We start from the raw sequence: 17,251 nt of genomic DNA, 5'->3' as shown, positions 1-17,251 counted from the left end.
GGCAGCCTATTATCCCAAGAGCACTTGCTAATATGGTTAAATCATATGGGCATCGCATGCCATTTTTAGGGAACATCTATATAGCACATTTCCTTCAGGCACTCACTTATACCCAGAGGAACAATCTAAGTGTTCTTGAATTGAGATAAAAATTATGCATTACATAAGAGTTGAGAATAGAATGATTACTCAGCAACAGCAAAAACTAGAACAGGATGATATACAAGTGACAAAGGAACTTGGAATTAAGATAACTCAGAAGAAAGCATCTGCCAGGCAGGGATAAATGTTCAACCAACATTTATCAAGCATCTACAGTGATTCAAAGTTTTAGCACAAGGACTGGCAGAGAGAAGGGGAACGGAGCAGGACATTTCAGGTGGGACAGGAATATCATAACAATGAGAACAGAGGTGGGAGATGCTGCCTTGCTTTTCAACATCTATGCATCAGAGACTCCCTTAGCTGCTGGGAAAGAACAGCTCTGTCATGAGCAGATTTGAGTCAGTGAGATGTCTTACAGTTCCAGATAGACTTGCTGCTGGTGTAAGGTGCTGTATGAGTGATGCACACCAACCTATAACCTTGTTATATCTACTCAACAATGGAGTGAGTAGATATTCCCCTTTAATAGCAGAAGAAACTGGATCACAAAGAGATTAAGTAATTTGAACAAGGTAACAGGTCTAAGCAGATTGAGTCCAAATGTTCTTCCCACTGTCAATACTGGGTCAAAGTATGTGATTCCCAATCCACTCTCTTTTTGTCCCCCCCCCAACTTTATTGAGGAATAATTGACAAACATACTTATATATATTTAAGGTGTTCAACATGATGATTTGATATACACATACATTGTGGATAGTTAACTTTTTTGTTGTGGTGAGAACACTTAAGATCTACTCACAGCAACTTTCAAGTATGCAATACAGTATTATTAACTGTAGTCACTATGCTGTGCATTAGATCCTCAGAACGTATAACTGATAGATTGTACCCTTTGGTCTCTACATTTTCTTCTCTCAGGCCATGGCAATCATTCTATTCCCTGTTTCTATGAATCAGCTTTAACAATTTATTTTTAGAGTCTACATGTAAGTGATGCCATGCAATATTTGTCTTTCTCTGTCCAGCTTATTTCATTTAGCATAATGACCTCCAGGTTCATTCCATACTGTCTCAAAGGTAGCTTTTCTTTTTTCTTTTTTTTTAATGTTGAAAACTATTCCGTGTGTGTGTGTGTGTGTGTGTGTGTGTGTGTGTGTGTGTGTCTATATCTATATCTCACATAGTTATATTTTCTATCCATTCATCTGTCAAAGGACATTTAGGTTGTTTCCTTATCTTGGCTGTTATAAATGATGCAGTGAACATGAGAGTGCAGATAGCACTTCAAGATAGTGATTTCATTTCCTTTGGACATCTACTCAGGTGATACACTCTCTCTCAGTGAGCACAGTGGTGGGTCAGGCCTTGTAACCTTGCTTTCCTTGAGAGGAGGCATGTCACACTCTATATATTTCCTCCTGCAAAGCATCTTACCAACAGTTCCTCTCTGGAGCTAATGCAAAGAAATTTCATTGCAGAAAAATGCTTTCATTCAAGATTCTCTTAGAGATGGTACAACCTTGAGGAAGCAATCCAAACTTAGTCCTCTGAATCTATTCCTGAAGACAGTCTCCCCAAGTACACCATTCAATACCCAAACTTATTTAACGGGGCATCCAAGAGGAACAGGGACAGTGGGGGAGAAATCTTCTTACGATGGCATGTTTGCTTCCTATATTTCTTATGGAATCATGTCCGCTTGGCTTACTGATTAAAAACACAGTTTTATTGCTCTCTGCACTGCCAAGTCAATAAATTTCCAGAAGAGAAAGCTGTATTCTACTGTACCCCATGCAACATCAATAAAACTGACAGCCAAATTCTGATTCCAGAGTCTTTATTGCTGGGGATAATGCAGTGCAGAACATATTTTGAAGAGTGTTTACATAAAAGCTTCCACTGAACACTTCAGAGCCATTTATATGCAAATGAAGCCCCCAGGCTGAAGCCTCTCCCCAGGCAGCCTCCTCTTCCATAAGGGTGCAAAGTGTGGCTCTCAGAGGAGCAGTTTGGCTCAGATTTGACCAGGGAGGTTGTTTGAGCTTTTGATTAATATAGGAATGAGGGATGAGGAGCAAAGGTCAGACAGAAGTGAAAGAAGCAGTAGATCATGCATTGGCTGTCCCCAATGACTACGGAAAGTCCCTGGTGCAAGATGAAATTTTTGAAGTTGATGTTGATGCCACAGAGCAGGAAAGGCAGAGTGATTGAGTTCCCACCATAAAAGAGCCACAGAGCGGACAGCAGGTAGCTTTGTAGTTGTGGCTGGGCAAGATACAGGCCTGGGGGCCAGAGAATGGGGAGAGAGGTTGGGTGAGGTAGGGGCACTGAGCTTTTCACAACAGATGTATTCTCTTAAACCCATTTGGAGAATGTGTTTCTGCGAATCCAAAACTGTTTTTTTTTTCTCCACTGTCTTATATTTTTATTTTAAAGATGATATGTCTTTATTTCCATTGCATCTTCAATTGGCAGCAGTTCCTAAGCATTCAAGTGTCTGTCTCCTGTATTTAAATATGTTTGTTCACGTGGCATATGATTTATTCATGACCATTTGAATGCACTTTCATTAAGGTGCTCTATTCTTTGATGGATGCTTCTATGATTCTTTCCACAAAGCCAGAAACTTTTAGCAATGTGGTTGTCTCAATTACCCTGCTATTCTACACCCACGTACATCCCAGAAAAATTCTCACACTGATACTTAAGGGCAACTGTACAAGGATTGCCTTCATAGCATTGTTGGTGTCGGTTGGGTTGCAGGCAGCCTGAGTATCCTCTGTTGAGTGAGGGAATGGTAAAATGTGGACATTATACACCTAACTAATTGGTCAGCAGTGAGAAGCAAGAGTCTAAAGTATGATTCTAAGATCCACACAGAGCATCATGTGTGGATCTTAGAATCATGGTGATGAGAGAAAAAAGTAAGAAAATACTGATATATAATAATGGCATATAATAATGGCATAATAATCTGGCTAATATTTGGATATTAGCCTTTTATTATATTAGCCTATATAATAAAAGGCTAATATCCAAATTGTCCCCTCGACCAGGAGTTTGACCAGCAGGCAGGCCGGCCAACCGCCTATGTCCCCTCCCCCTGGCCAGGCTGGCTGGACCCCACCCATGCACTAATTCATGCACCAGGTCTCTAATACACACACACACACACACACACACACACACACACACACACACACACACTGAGTAGCTAGATTATTATGCGTTCAGAGATCATAATAATCTGGCCACTCGGTATATATATAACAGAATTAAAATACATACACATCAAACATAGACATTTAAAAAGAAAACATATAAACATACATTAGGATGGTTGCCCATGATGAGTCGAAAGGAAGCAGAAGGGGATAAGATAAATAACTGAAAGCAGAGAGGGACTTTGAATGGACCAATGATTATGTTACTTGAATGAAGAAATATAATCACTTAATGCTCTGTACTATGAGAAAAATGGAAAAGAGAAAAAGTTTTTTTTTTATGTATTGAGTTTCCTCCTCCCCTTCCCTCCCTCCTTCCTCCTTTTCTTCCTTCCTTTTTTTGCAGTTAGGCCTACATGTATTCCAAGACTTTTGTGAACTTCAGGGACTCTTGTGGGAAGGTCTAGTCAATATCATTAGATATAAAGCAGAAACCAAGGAGAACTGGGGACAAAAGGCCAAAGGCAAGGACAGTTCAGCGACTCTGCTGTTCAGGGCCAAAAGAGGCCTGAAAGCTATGCGTGAAGCAAAGAAAAATAAAGGAAAGACAGCCTTTTCTGTCTCAGACAAGTAGAATTATCCTTCCAAACTGTGGATCTCAGATGGGTGGTAAAGAGCCAGGATTAGTGGGCAAATGTGAGTTTGAACTTGCAGGGTGGGGAGTTCTCTCTGCCTCTTGAAAAGTAAGATGACTGAGGAAGAATATGGCTGTGAAATCTTGTAGCTGCTTACATTTATTACATTTTCACAGTCCTTTGTGCAGTTTTAAACTTTGATTTCTAAATGAATAATGTAGCATAGGTGACACCTGGAATATGGCCAAAACCCACCTTGCCCAAGTGCCTTTCACACAGATGTTTAAACAAATACTTAGATCAGAAGACAAAGGTGGCCTTAGTTTCATCATTTCTGGAACCTCCATCTACTCAAGAATCCTGCCTGCAAGTTCCTCACCCTTCCAGTTATAAAAGTGAAGTAGAAACAGCCAGCCTCTCTTCCTTAGAATTGGAATAAAGCACTCACCCTAGTTCTGAGATCTTGTAATTGGTTATGACTCTGGTGAAGCCCTGTGTTTCTCTTCATTATCTATACTAGGCCCAACAATATTTGGAGGGTAGGAGTGTGCCTGCAGAGTCTTGGATTATACCTGATTCCCCCACACCATGTTGGTGCTGTTTTTTGCCTTGATTCCTTATTCTGTAACTTGCCTGGTCTCCCCAGAGTTTATCTAGGAATGGAGCCCCTGCCTTGCCTTCTTTTAAAAAGATCCTGATTCTTGTATCTCTGCCCCTTAGAGGACACTGTTGACCAAAAACAGTTCCTAGTTGCTATCTGGTTAGGATCAACCTAATATATTTCACTGCTGCATTCTGTCTTTCAGATTGGGCTCCCTGGCACAGATGGGGACCCTGTGTAGTAGGGTCTACCCAGTGTAGTTGGGTTTCCTATAGCATATGCTGTGATGAGCTGCCAAAATCACCCTTTAGGACTGAAATACTTCATCCCCCAGCACAGTGGTCGGCAAACTCATTAGTCAACAGAGCCAAATATCAATAGTACAACAATTGAAATTTCTTTTGAGAGCCAAATTTTTTAAACTTAAATTTCTTCTAATGCCACTTCTTCAAAATAGACTCGCCCAGGCCGTGGTATTTTGTGGAAGAGCCACACTCAAGGGGCCAAAGAGCCGCATGTGGCTCGCGAGCTGCAGTTTGCCAACCACTGCCTCAGCACATGGGAGAGTGAGCGGCTAAAGCTCTCAGTTGAGTTGCTCTCCTGGAATTATCCTTAGCCCCAAATCACCACCTCACCCAAGATCACATCTTCTTACCTGGGCAGCCCCCATCCAATGACTGGTCAATGCATAGAATAAAGGCATGGCCCCTTTGCCTAAAGGTTGGACTACTCAGAAGGGCTATCCCACCTTCGAACTCCTTCCCGTCAACTCTTTCACCTTGTTTGCTTAACTCAGTCCTCTTCATGGCCAACCCCAATTGCCAAGCACCTAGAGCACCATGTGTCAGAGTCCAGCACCAGAGGCTCTGCTTACAGATAAGCAAATAGCTTTCAGATAAACCCCATCACCTTGAAGAGATTGATTCCCCACTAGTAGATCCTCTCTAATTGTTCATAATGTCTCTTGAATACTCAAGGTTGGGCCTTGAGCCCCTCTTCTTTTTCTCTCCTGACTGATAAGCTTCAAAGGAGACAATCTGTCCAGCCCACTGGATTGTTAATGAACCCTCAAAATAATGTTATTTGGAGAGCTTCAGAACCAAGAGGACTCTGTGTCCCCCTTCAAGGAAACCTAAGATTTGGAAATCCTTGCTTACAAAAACCTATCAATTGGAAGACATTTGCTTTATCAAAGGGTTCTTTTTTTCTACAAAAGGATTCTAGGCACAGTTCCTTTAAATAGCTAACTTCCTGGGTGAATTGAAAAAATGGTTCAGTGGGCACACTCTCTTCTTTTAAAGACAGGCAATGCATAAAGCCAATGACAACTGTAGGTTCCCCACCTCCCTTTGGTTTTTAAGAGCTTGGAGTACACAGATAGTTCAGGGCAGGACCCACTTCTGAAGCCCATAGATTGAGCAGGGCAAGAACCAGGGAGACAAGAGCCAGGGAAGAGATGCAACACCAATCTGGAGCCTTCAAAGCCTGGGTGGGGTCATTGGTCACTTTGCTTGAGCTTTTACCTTCCTCTGTTGCCAGTGAATCAGGTCTCGGTTCTTGAGTTTGGCAAAGGAAGAATTCAGAGCCAAGAACGCTAATGCCAGAGGAAGTTTAATTAGCAAGCAAGGCAAAAGTACACTAGAAAAGAAAGACTTGAGTCTGCTGCTCAGAGAGCTGCGTTGGCCTTTTAGAAAGAAAGTCACAGAGGCAGAAGCAGTGAGCTAGCTGGGCTTCGTGAACTCAGGAAACAAGTAACAGAGGCAAAAGGAGGGCCCTTGGAGATAGGTTCAGGGGGTTAGCCCAGGATGAGCTGCCTTGCTCACTGCTACTGGTTGCAAGTCTCATGGGGACCTTTAGAGCTGAAGAGAAAGAAAGCAAAGACACAAGCCTGAAGACAGTAGACATGGGCATGCTCCAGAGAGAGAGAGAGAGCACACACTGGGTCCTTTGTCTTAAGGCAGTGGTCGGCAAACTCATTAGTCAACAGAGCCAAATATCAACAGTAGAACGATTGAAATTTCTTTTGAGAGCCAAATTTTTTAAACTTAAACTTCTTCTAACGCCACTTCTTCAAAATAGACTCGCCCAGCCCGTGGTATTTTGTGGAAGAGCCACACTCAAGGGGCCAAAGAACCTCATGTGGCTCGCGAGCCGCAGTTTGCCGACCACAGTCTTAAGGGTTTTTATCCATTTTTCTAAAGGTGGGAATTTTAGGGGAGGTCTCAGGAGAGGATCTCAATAGGATATTCATCAACTTTCCAGGTGTATCCCTTAATATGCTGATTCATCAAAATGAGAGTATAGGATTAGGGTCATGATCTCTACTGGTTGTTCAGTCCTAGGGTAGGGGGTCATTGGTTATTGCATCTGGTCCTGATGCCAGCCGTGGTAATGCGTGGTCTGCTTTTGCTGCTTTTCTGGGCCTGGAGCTGAAACACAACTGAGGCCTAAATGTTATCTCTGGTTTGACTAAAACTCTGTTAACAGACCTGAGGCTTTGTTCTGAAGATTATTTGGTGCTGATAGGAACCTGATTGTTCTGAAGGCTTAATGCTTAAGGGAGTGGTATGTGGGAGAAGGAGACAGATACCTAAGGATGCTGGATGAGGCCAGTTTGAATCAGTCATCTGTCTCAGTTTCCCCATTCCACTTGCCAAGGAATTTTCCTAGCTTCTAACTGTCGTGCCTCACTTCTGCCCCGCATGACAGAAGTGAAATATTTTTATTCACTCCCCTCTAATTGTTTAGAAAAGCCATCTATATTATTGATTTAGGAAAGCTACAAACATCCATCCATCTTTTACAGATGATTAGTTTATTGATGGAGCTACACACCCTGAATTTTAAAACACTACAAAATCAAAGGGAGGAGGGAAAAAGAGAAATCAGAGATGGTCAAAGTTTTTTTGCCTAATGAACTCATTGAAATAGGAGGGAGGAACATTACTTTATTTAAATACAAGAATGTTAATGTTTTTGTATTTATAATATAAAACCTTGTTCTATATTTAACAGAGGCTTAAGAATTTCTCTATTCTTTTTTTTTTTTTTTTTTTTTTTTTTTGGCATTACACAGCTTTATTACGCCGGCCGTCTCAGAGGAGTTGCCTCCTAAGTGAGCAAACCAATATGGTGGAAGCCCTTCCTTTTTTTTTTCCCTGCTTTATTTTTTTTAATTTAATAAATCTTTATTGTTCATATTATTACAGTTGTTGCTCTTTTTTCCCCCCATAGCTCCCCTCCACCCGGTTCCCACCCCACCCTCTGCCCTTACCTCCCCCTCACTGTCCTCATCCATAGGTGTACAATTTTTGTCCAGTCTCTTCCCGCACCCCCCCGACACCCCATTCCCCCTGAGAATTGTCAGTCCACTCCTTTTCTATGCCCCTGATTCTATTATATTCACCAGTTTATTCTGTTCATCAGATTTTTTATTCACTTGATTTTTAGATTCACTTGTTGATAGACATGTATTTGTTGTTCATAATTTTTATTTTTACCTTTTACTTCTTCCTCTTCTTAAAGAATACCTTTCAGCATTTCATATAATACTGGTTTGGTGGTGATGAACTCCTTGAGCTTTTTCTTATCTGTGAAGCTCTTTATCTGACCTTCAATTCTGAATGATAGCTTTGCTGGGTAGAGTAATCTTGGTTGTAGGTTCTTGCTATTCATCACTTTGAATATTTCTTGCCACTCCCGTCTGGCCTGCATAGTTTCTGTTGAGAAATCAGCTGACAGTCGTATGGGTGCTCCCTTGTAGGTAACTAACTGTTTTTCTCTGCTGCTTTTAATATTCTCTCTTTGTCTTTTGCTCTTGGCATTTTAATTATGATGTGTCTTGGTGAGGTCCTCTTTGGATTCCTTTTGTTTGGGATTCTGTGTGCTTCCTGGACTTGTAAGTCTATTTCTTTCACCAGGTGGGGAAAGTTTTCAGTCATTATTTCTTCAAATAGGTTTTCAGTATCTTGCTCTCTCTCTTCTTCTGGCACCCCCATAATTCAGAAGTTGGTATGCTTGAGGTTGTCCCAGAGGCTCCTTACGCTATCTTCAAATTTTTGGATTCTTTTTTCTTTTTGCTTTCCCAGTTGAGTGTTTTTTGCTTCTTTGTATTTCAAATCTTTGACTTGATTCTTGTGGTCCTCTAGTCTGATGTTAGGTCTCTGTATAATATTTTTTATTTCAGTCAGTGTATGTTTAATTTCTAGTTGGTCCTTTTTCATATCCTCGAGGGTCTTGCTAAATTTATTGGCCTTTTCTAGGAAATTCTTGAAAAACCTTATAACCGTGATTTTGAACTCTATATCCAGTCGTTTGCTTTCCTCCATTTCTTTCATTTGTGATCTGTTTCTTTGTCTCCACATTTTTGCTACTTCCCCGATTTGGTAGAGTAGCTTTGTGTGGTAGGTGTCCTATAGGGCACAGTGGCTCAGCCTCCCCAGTTACCTGAGGTAGACACTCTTGGTGCACCCCTTTGTGGACTGTGTGCGCAGCCTTGTTGTAGTTAAGTCTTGATTGTTGTTGGTATCACTGGGAGGAATTGACCTCCAGGCCAATTGGCTGTGAGGATCAGCTGTGTCTATGCTGGGAGAACTTCTGTGCTGGAGACACCCTTATGAGACAAGACTTGCAAAATTGCAAAAGCCTCTGTGCTCAGCTTGGATGGGGCAGAGTTTTAGGGCAGAGCAGACAGCTTTGGTTTCCCATCAGCCCTGCCCTATGAGGCCCCTGGGTCTCAGTGTCCCTCAGTAATTGCTGCAAGCACCTCTGAGAGAAAGCTGCCCTCGAGTTTTGCCCACTGCCAGACAGTCCAATTTCTCCCTGAATGAGTCTGGGTTCCCAGAAACTCGCCCGGAACTGGAGTTCAGCGCAGTCGGGAGCCTTCCATCTCCCTCCCGCTTGAGAAAGCCAGCTGCGCACTCAGCCACCCGTGCATTCAGCAGTCAGTTCTCTCTGCGCGCGTGCGCGCACTCACGCCTCTGGACCTCTGCCTTCCGCAGCTCCCGAGTCTCAGTGTGATTTCTCTTTTCCTGACAGTCCAGATTCCCCCTGAATGTGTCTGGTTTCCCAGAGTCTCTCCCGGGACTGGAGTTCAGTGCAGTTGGGAGCTTTCGTCTCCCTCCCACTTTAGAAAGCCAGCCGCGCACTCAGCCGCCCGTGCACACAGCCGCCCGTCCTCTCTGCGTGTGAGTCTCCGTACCTCAACCTTTTGCAGCTCCTCTGAGTCTCAATGTGCTTTCCTCTTTTCTTCTAGTTGTAGAATTTCCACTCAGCCAGCTTTCCTGTGGTTCTGGATGGTGTCCATTTTGTCTTTTAGTTGTAGTTTTGATATTGTTGTGTGAGGCAGCAGTTTAGGTGTTTACCTATGCCGCCATCTTGGTTTCTCGTCTCTATTCTTTTCAAAGCTGCTCAGTAATTACAATAAACTTGCTTTCATCTTGGAATGAAATAAAATGGCTTTTCTCTTTCCAAATGATTTAAATCTTTGTGATTTCAATGCATTGATCTATTTAGTAACTTCATGACTGAGTTTGTCTTCATTTGTTGGCCTCTTGTCTTTAGCATTTACCTTGAGGGAGCTGAGACTGCACTGTTAACTGAAATATGAAGTCAGTATAGATGGACATCCAAAACGTTAAGTTTTACTTTAGAAAATGTTGGAGCATGCATTAAAAATACATTCAGCTATCCCTAGTCAGTTTGGCTCAGTGGATAAAGCATCAGCCTGCGGACCAAAGGGTCTTGGGTTTGATTCCTGTCAAGGGCACGTACCTTCATTGCAGGCTTCTCCCTGGCCCAGGCCCTGGTCAGGAATCGTGCAGGAGGCAACCAATCAATGTGTTTCCTCACGTCGATGTTTCTCTCTGTCTTTCCCTCTCTCTTCCACTCTCTCTAAAAATCAATGGAAAAATATCCGTGGGTGAGGATTGAAAAACAACAAACACATCCAAGTAGTTCTATCGTTTGACTACTCTTTAAGCAGGTATTGAATTTGGCTCAAAGGATCAGAGTGAAAGGTCCACTTGCAGGTAGTTTGGTCCAACCCCTCACTTTGCAGTTGAAGAAACTTAAGTTAGGAAAAGTGAAATGACTTCCTTGAAACCACCTGGCAATTCAGTGGCAGGTCTGGACTATAACGTAGGTCATTTCATTCCTGGTCCAGTGCTGTGTCCTTCACTAATCAAATCACATCAGTACTTTTCTTTGGGGTTGGGGGGGTTCATACATCCTGCTACACGATCCTCTGGTTCTCCTGTGAAAACCTAGACTTCTGATGGAGCCTTCAGCTTCTTGAGGGTATGTGCTCACAGCTTTAGCATTAAAGATGGGAAGAGATCAACCAAAGAACTTATATGCATATATACATAACCCATGGTCACTGACAATAGGGTGATGAAGGCCTGAGGTGGAGGGAGGGAGTGGGTTAGGTCAATGGGGGGGAAAAGGGGACATATATATTACTTTCAACAATAAAGATTAAAAAAAAAAGATGCAGCTCAAATTCCTCTTCTTCCACGAAGCTTCAGAGTCTACCAGAATGGGTTTTCTTTCTCTCTTTGGTTCTCATCAGCATTTAATAACTACATAGGTTTTTGTTTGTTTGTTTACTGCACTGTTATTTGAAATTTACCAGGAGCCCTGTATGAACATTTCTTCTGTTCTACCATTGGACACCCAGTCTCTGGTGGATTCTGCCTTCATACATATCTTGCTTCTAGCCCTTTATCCATTTCCCACGGCCACTCTTCTTGGCCTTTTTCCCCCCTCCACCTTGATTCAACTATACTCCCCAAATTGGTTTCCTCTCACCCTATCCTGGGTTTCCCCTGCCCAGCCTAGATTAAGCTTCCTTATAACTCCTACTGTGTCACTCTTAGATATCTACGAATGTCTCAGCCTTGCATTCAAGGCTTTCCAAATAAAGGCTCAAACTTCATTTGTCAGTCCTATAACTCATCATTCCTTTCATATAACTAATACATTAAACTTTTGCTGTATAGTTCCACAGCCATTAGCCACATGCGGCCATTGAGCACTTATACTATGGCCAGTCCAAGCTGAGATCCACTGTAAGTGTAACATACACACCAGATGTTGAAGACTTAGTATGAAAAAGAATGGAAAGTATCTCATTAATAATTTCATATTGATTACATGTTGAATAATCTTTTGTACATATTGGATTAAATAAAATATTTTATTAAAACTAATTTCACCTTTTAAAAGCTTTTTAAATGTGTCTATTAGAAAGTAAAAATGACATCTGTGGCACATTATATTCATATTGGACAGTGCCTAGCTAGACAAATCAGACTATTGTACTTCGTGAACTTGCCTCACTTTCCTGTCTTTATTCATACCTTCTCCACCATCTGGCACATCTGTACTTCTCTGCTGGTCAAATTCTACTCTTGGTTAAAGGTTTGTCTTGGGTGCTACATACTTTAAGGAATGTGTTTTCCCACCAATTGCATGTGCTTTCTCTTTGGAAGTAGCACAGTGGGGTAATGAAGAGTATAGTCTCTGCAGCCAGGCTGTCTGGGTTCATATCATCACTTCATTCCATATATATAAATGATGATGATGCTAACTAACCCAGAGATTTTTTGAGATTAAGTAAGAAAATCTACACTAATAAAAGAGTAAGATGCAAATTGACTGTACCTTCGCAACACCCACCAGCCAATCAGGAGTAAGTATGCAAATTAACTCAACAAAGATGGAAGGTTAATTTGCATATGCAGGTGCCAAGCGGCCAGAGGCGGGGCGGGATGCTTGCGTTTTCGCCGTGGTGATGATGCAGACATTCTGCACCGCCCCAGCTGCTGCGGGTCTCTGGGCAGCATGGGAAGGCGGAAAGGTGGCTCGGGCTGGAGCAAAGGTGGTGCCAGCAGTCAGGGGAAGGAAGGCCCATTCTTGCACGAATCTTCATGAAATGGGCCTCTAGTGTCTATATAATACTGCTACAGCGTCAAGCACAAAATAAGGCTCAATAAGTACTTTTAATTCATAGCTGCTTACTGTGAAAAACTCAAGCTTCCCTGTTTCTGCCTAATGATAACTCTACTTCCTTGTCGTGGGTGGGGTAGGGTGGGTTCAGGACTTTGGAATGCACTCTTCTACTTAAGGTCATCCTTAAGCTTATAAAACTGACTTGTTCCAAACACTTGACTATCTGCTGATTATACATAGGACAACTGAGAGGAAGGCTAACCACACCCAATTGGCCCCTTTCTTTTGGATTCAGGTATCCCTTATAGGCCTCCCCTAATAGCTTTTAAACAAATGATAAAGAACAACTCTCCATTAAATATTTCAACTCTAGGGAGCCACTCTGCAGAGTTCACATTTGCTCACTGATTTAAAAAAGTTCAGTTGGAACTCTGCCATTGAAAGTGCAGTTTGAGTGACCGTCCTCTAAGACGGCCATTCTAGTGCACCGGACAAACAGCTAGGTGCCTATGAATTATAATGGGAACCACGATGTTCAAGAAGCTTCCCAGATAATGGATTTTCCAAGTCATTTGTGCTACAACTAAATTAAAAATATAAAGCCTTGGAGGAAAATGGTATAATCTAGGCTCTCACTCAAAACCCATTTCAAGGTTTCTCAAGACACAAAGCAAAATGATCTAATCTTTACCCCCTAAACTAGAATTCTCCTAGCAATAATATAACATGACAAGAATAACTCTGGTAAATAAAACTACATGTTGAATTCTTCCAGGGGGAATGTTTGCATCATCTGAAATGATTTCTCAAAAATATTTTTTTAGAAGCAGAGAGTATTATGTTGTCAGGGCAGTGCCATTGCAGATACGCTTCAGGAAGCTCTTTCATTACAAGCTTCTGTTTCCAGACACCTAAACCTTCTTCATTTTAGTTTATTTTACTTTAATTTTTAGTGAGACTGTAAAAGGTGGTCGCACTGATATACCATATATTTTAATTAGTCTGAGGATGGGTTTGAAGTGCCCGAAATTACTGGCATGTGTGCTTTCTGGTTGCCTGGCTCAAAAATGCCCCTTTTCTGGAAGCATGTCATTGCTGATTGCATCGGGGTAGAAGCTCCTCACTGACTCTGCTCTGATGCTTCTGCCTTGGGGCTGGGCAGGGGGAGGCAATCAGATTCTCTCTCTTGGGAATTTAAAACTGTAACAGACACACAGAAGGAGTCTTTGCAGCTGATTCAATGTGAAGGTGGAATCTAGAAAGAAGTTCCCTGACCTCTTACTGGTAAAATGCCAGATTCTCCCTGGATCTTGCCAGAACCCTTCTACCTCCTTATTCTTCTCATAAATTCATCTCTTATGATTAAGTTTGTCAGAGGTGATTTCTGATGCTTACAAATGAGAAAAGCCTTATTCAGAGCCCTACCCAGGGTTTCCAGTGGAAGTGGCCCACTGTGTCCTTGATGCTCCATAACACAGATTGGGCATGTGCTGGTCAGTGAGAGAGAAGACTTTGAAGAGTGGAAGGGAGAGGGAAAGAGAGATAGAAACATCAATGATGAGAGAGAATCATTGATCAACTGCTTCCTACTGGGGATTGAGCCCACACACCAGGCATGTGCACTTGACTGGAATCGAACCCGGAACCCTTCAATCTGCAGTCTGATGCTCTATCCACTGAGTCAACCCGGCCAGGGCAAGAGTGATTTTTCTTTCCCAGTGGCTTTTCTAAGCTGGTGTCAAAGGCCAGGACTGACCTTATGGGATAATGGCCCTAACCCAGCTGCCCATATAGAGAATGAGGCTTACAAAGCTACACCTCAGATGATACCTCCACCAAGGTTTCTTTGTTACTGTGGCTAGAAGGGAAGGCTCCTCTGAACTCCTATCAGATTTTGTTTATAGTGGCTTTTATTACCTTCTATTGTTCCGGGAGTGATCTAAAAACTGTAGTCCTCTCTTTCCTACAGTCTGAGGACTGTCATTGGATCCTGCACATTGACCTGTCCATTTCAGCATGTAGTTCATGAGTGGTCAACAAGTCTGACCTGAGGGCTTTCTCTGTTTCTAGCCTGAGGCTTAGGGATGGGGAATAGGGAAATGAAGGACGAAGGATGGGTTTGAGAGCAGATAGGAGTGACCCAACTGAACAATAGGAACCAGCCTATAATGAGGTGTCAGGTGACATGTTTGAGAAACAGCTCAGCCTGGGCTGAAAAGACCAGCATATCAGATTCCAGGCAATAATGAGCTCCACTATTTAGGGATTCTAACTTACCTTCAAGATTGAGGAGACCTAGTGGGTCATTTTCTCTAATGAACACCCACTAGGAACAAAACTAGTCCAACAGGCTTGTCCCTTGGAAGATAGAGGTTTACTGTTCATCTCCTACATGGGCTAGGACAGTGGTCGGCAAACTCATTAGTCAACAGAGCGGCAAACCGCGGCTCGTGAGCTGCATGTGGCTCAGTTTGCCGACCACTGGGCTAGGAGAATGAACAGTAAATGCAGTCTTCTCTGCATCATCAGATTGCTACAGTAATACTTTGTAGTTGTGGGAAACCTTCACTTCCCAGTACTTTTGGCTCTGCTGTTCCGTTTATCTTCCCCATAGTCACACCCACTCTGGGGCAGGAGTCATCGCACCCCTTTTATGGACAGCATAGAGGCTTTATCAGTAGCCCGAATCCACAGTGCAAGTTAGGGAAAAAAGACCAGGTGCTAGAACTCAGGTCTGCCTGGCCTTTGTCCTGTCAATCAATTCAGATCACTTGGGGGCTATGCTGGACACTACCCTATCATACCAGAGCATCCCCATCCCTGTGAGGCTCAGATATGTTGTCTGCTGTTGTTCATGAGGTAGAATTAGGGACCCAGGAGTCACCTCATTGCCTCAGAGTCAAGGATGATTCTGAATTTGGCTCAGGTGGCATTACAGAGCTCTGGCTCAGGGCCACACAGAGCAGCTGTGCATGGTTTACTGGCCGGAAGGGGGTTTCATCTCCCAGTGAGGCAGAAGCTGGGAGTAAATGAGGACCATGTAGAGAAGCTGCTAGAAACTGCCCACCAAGTCAGAGAGCCCACCTGCCTGGTGGGAAGGATTATTTTAATTCTCTTCTTAAAAAAAAATAGCTGGTGGGAGACTTGCTAAAATTTGCATTGAATGTGATTTTTCCGCACACCCAAGGGAGCTGCCAGAACAGAACGCATATGCTCCCCTGGAGCCAGCCCTCTGGGGTCTGGGTGTGAGCAGCAAGGCCTCGCCCCACAGCAGGGGCTCAGTTGGTTTTAGCTTCCCATGTGTGAGATCAGTTACATGTGGCCAAGACACCGTCTGGTACAGCTACTCTGGAAGATTATATTTTGGAAAGAAAGGTTTCAGGCCTCATTTTAAGACATGAAAGGAAGCCAAATTGAGGGGCTTGGAAAGAAGATAGAGGTGGGTAAAGGAGCCTTGAATTAATCTGACACTGCTTTTGAAATAAAGAAGGAATAAGGCAAGAAAACTCCACAGAATTATTGCTCTCCAAGGGGGGAAGCTGGGTCCAATGCCAAAAAGGTCTGTATGTGAACCTTTTGGCTCTACACTTCCACTGAGATTTTGGGAACTCTATTGCATGCTTTTCGGTATCTCACTAGGGGCCATCATTCACTTTCCCCAAAAGGATGATTTTTAAACTAATAAAATCCAGTTCTTGCAAAGCTTCCCCCAAGGAGCCTGTTTATAGGCACAGGCATGTTTAAGAATTGCCTTGAAGGTATAGCTGGGGGAGCTGAGTCAGAACTGAGGTCCAGGATCAACCGCTACATGGGGCCTTTGCTTTTTGTGGGGTAGGGAGGTGGGACAAGAGCTTCCTGAATTCTGAGTTTTTTTTGGTCTGGCTAGCATTAGAGAAGGCAGGGATAAGACAAACTGTCTTACCTGCAAGCGTTAGGTAAGCTTCTCTCTGTTCTGTGGGCTCCTACCTGGTATCCTGGACAGAAAACCCATCAGTCTCAATTCAGGCTGCCTTGGTGGTGGTTTTGTTTTGTTTTAATGGATCCTGGGCTGGGGATTAATTTTTTCTTCTTCTAATGAGTGAGTTAAAACAAATAGACAATAAAAATTAAAACAATCTGGATGGGGTACATTAATATAGGTAAGCTTCCAGTCTTGCTTCTCAGAGGCTGATATATCTACAAAGGCCCGTTCAAAGGACAGACTAGGGCTCTGCAAAATCTGGGACCTGGTTGTTGACATAACAGAACTCCCTCCAATACCCATAGCACCCCTACCTCCTCATTGTCTAGGATGGAGAATTTTTAAATGGCATTTAGATATGGTACATTCTGAATAACGTGTTTCCTTTTGGCATTGGTTCATTTTTCTTATTCAACTATCTGCTCAGTTTGATCATCATATATATAGCTCAGTAAACACTTGAATCATACTACCTGAGAAATTATGGGAATCTTGAGTTGAATAAGACCTCTTCAATTGATTCTCACTTCAATGATTCAAAACCAAGGGGGGCAGATTTTATCCCCAGGGGCCATTTGGCAAATGTCTAGAGTCATTTTTGGTTGTCACATTTGGGAGGGCAGTGCTACTGGCACCTAGTGGGTAGAGGCCAGTGATGCTACTAAGCATCCCACAGTGTACAGAACAGCCCCCACAACAAGTGATTATCTGACTCCAAATGTCAGTTGTGCTGAGGTTGAGAAACCTGCTGTAGCAGGAGAGACACACATTGAATAAATGGTTACACTGTGTGAGATACATGCAAAAATATACGTAAGAACAAGATATT

General features: G+C 42.8%; 1 protein-coding gene across 1 annotated transcript in view; it reads right to left on the bottom strand.

Annotated features, from left to right (window-relative positions):
- The window catches only part of LHCGR (luteinizing hormone/choriogonadotropin receptor), a gene marked incomplete at both ends in the record, with an annotated part of 63,835 nt that overhangs the window by 41,790 nt on the left and 4,794 nt on the right, over positions 1-17,251 (bottom strand). The gene's annotated exons all lie outside the window — the stretch shown is intronic.

This window comes from Plecotus auritus, assembly GCF_963455305.1.
Source record: "Plecotus auritus genome assembly, chromosome: 8".
NCBI lineage: Eukaryota > Metazoa > Chordata > Mammalia > Chiroptera > Vespertilionidae > Plecotus > Plecotus auritus.
This window is presented reverse-complemented; position numbering and strand designations above follow the sequence as displayed.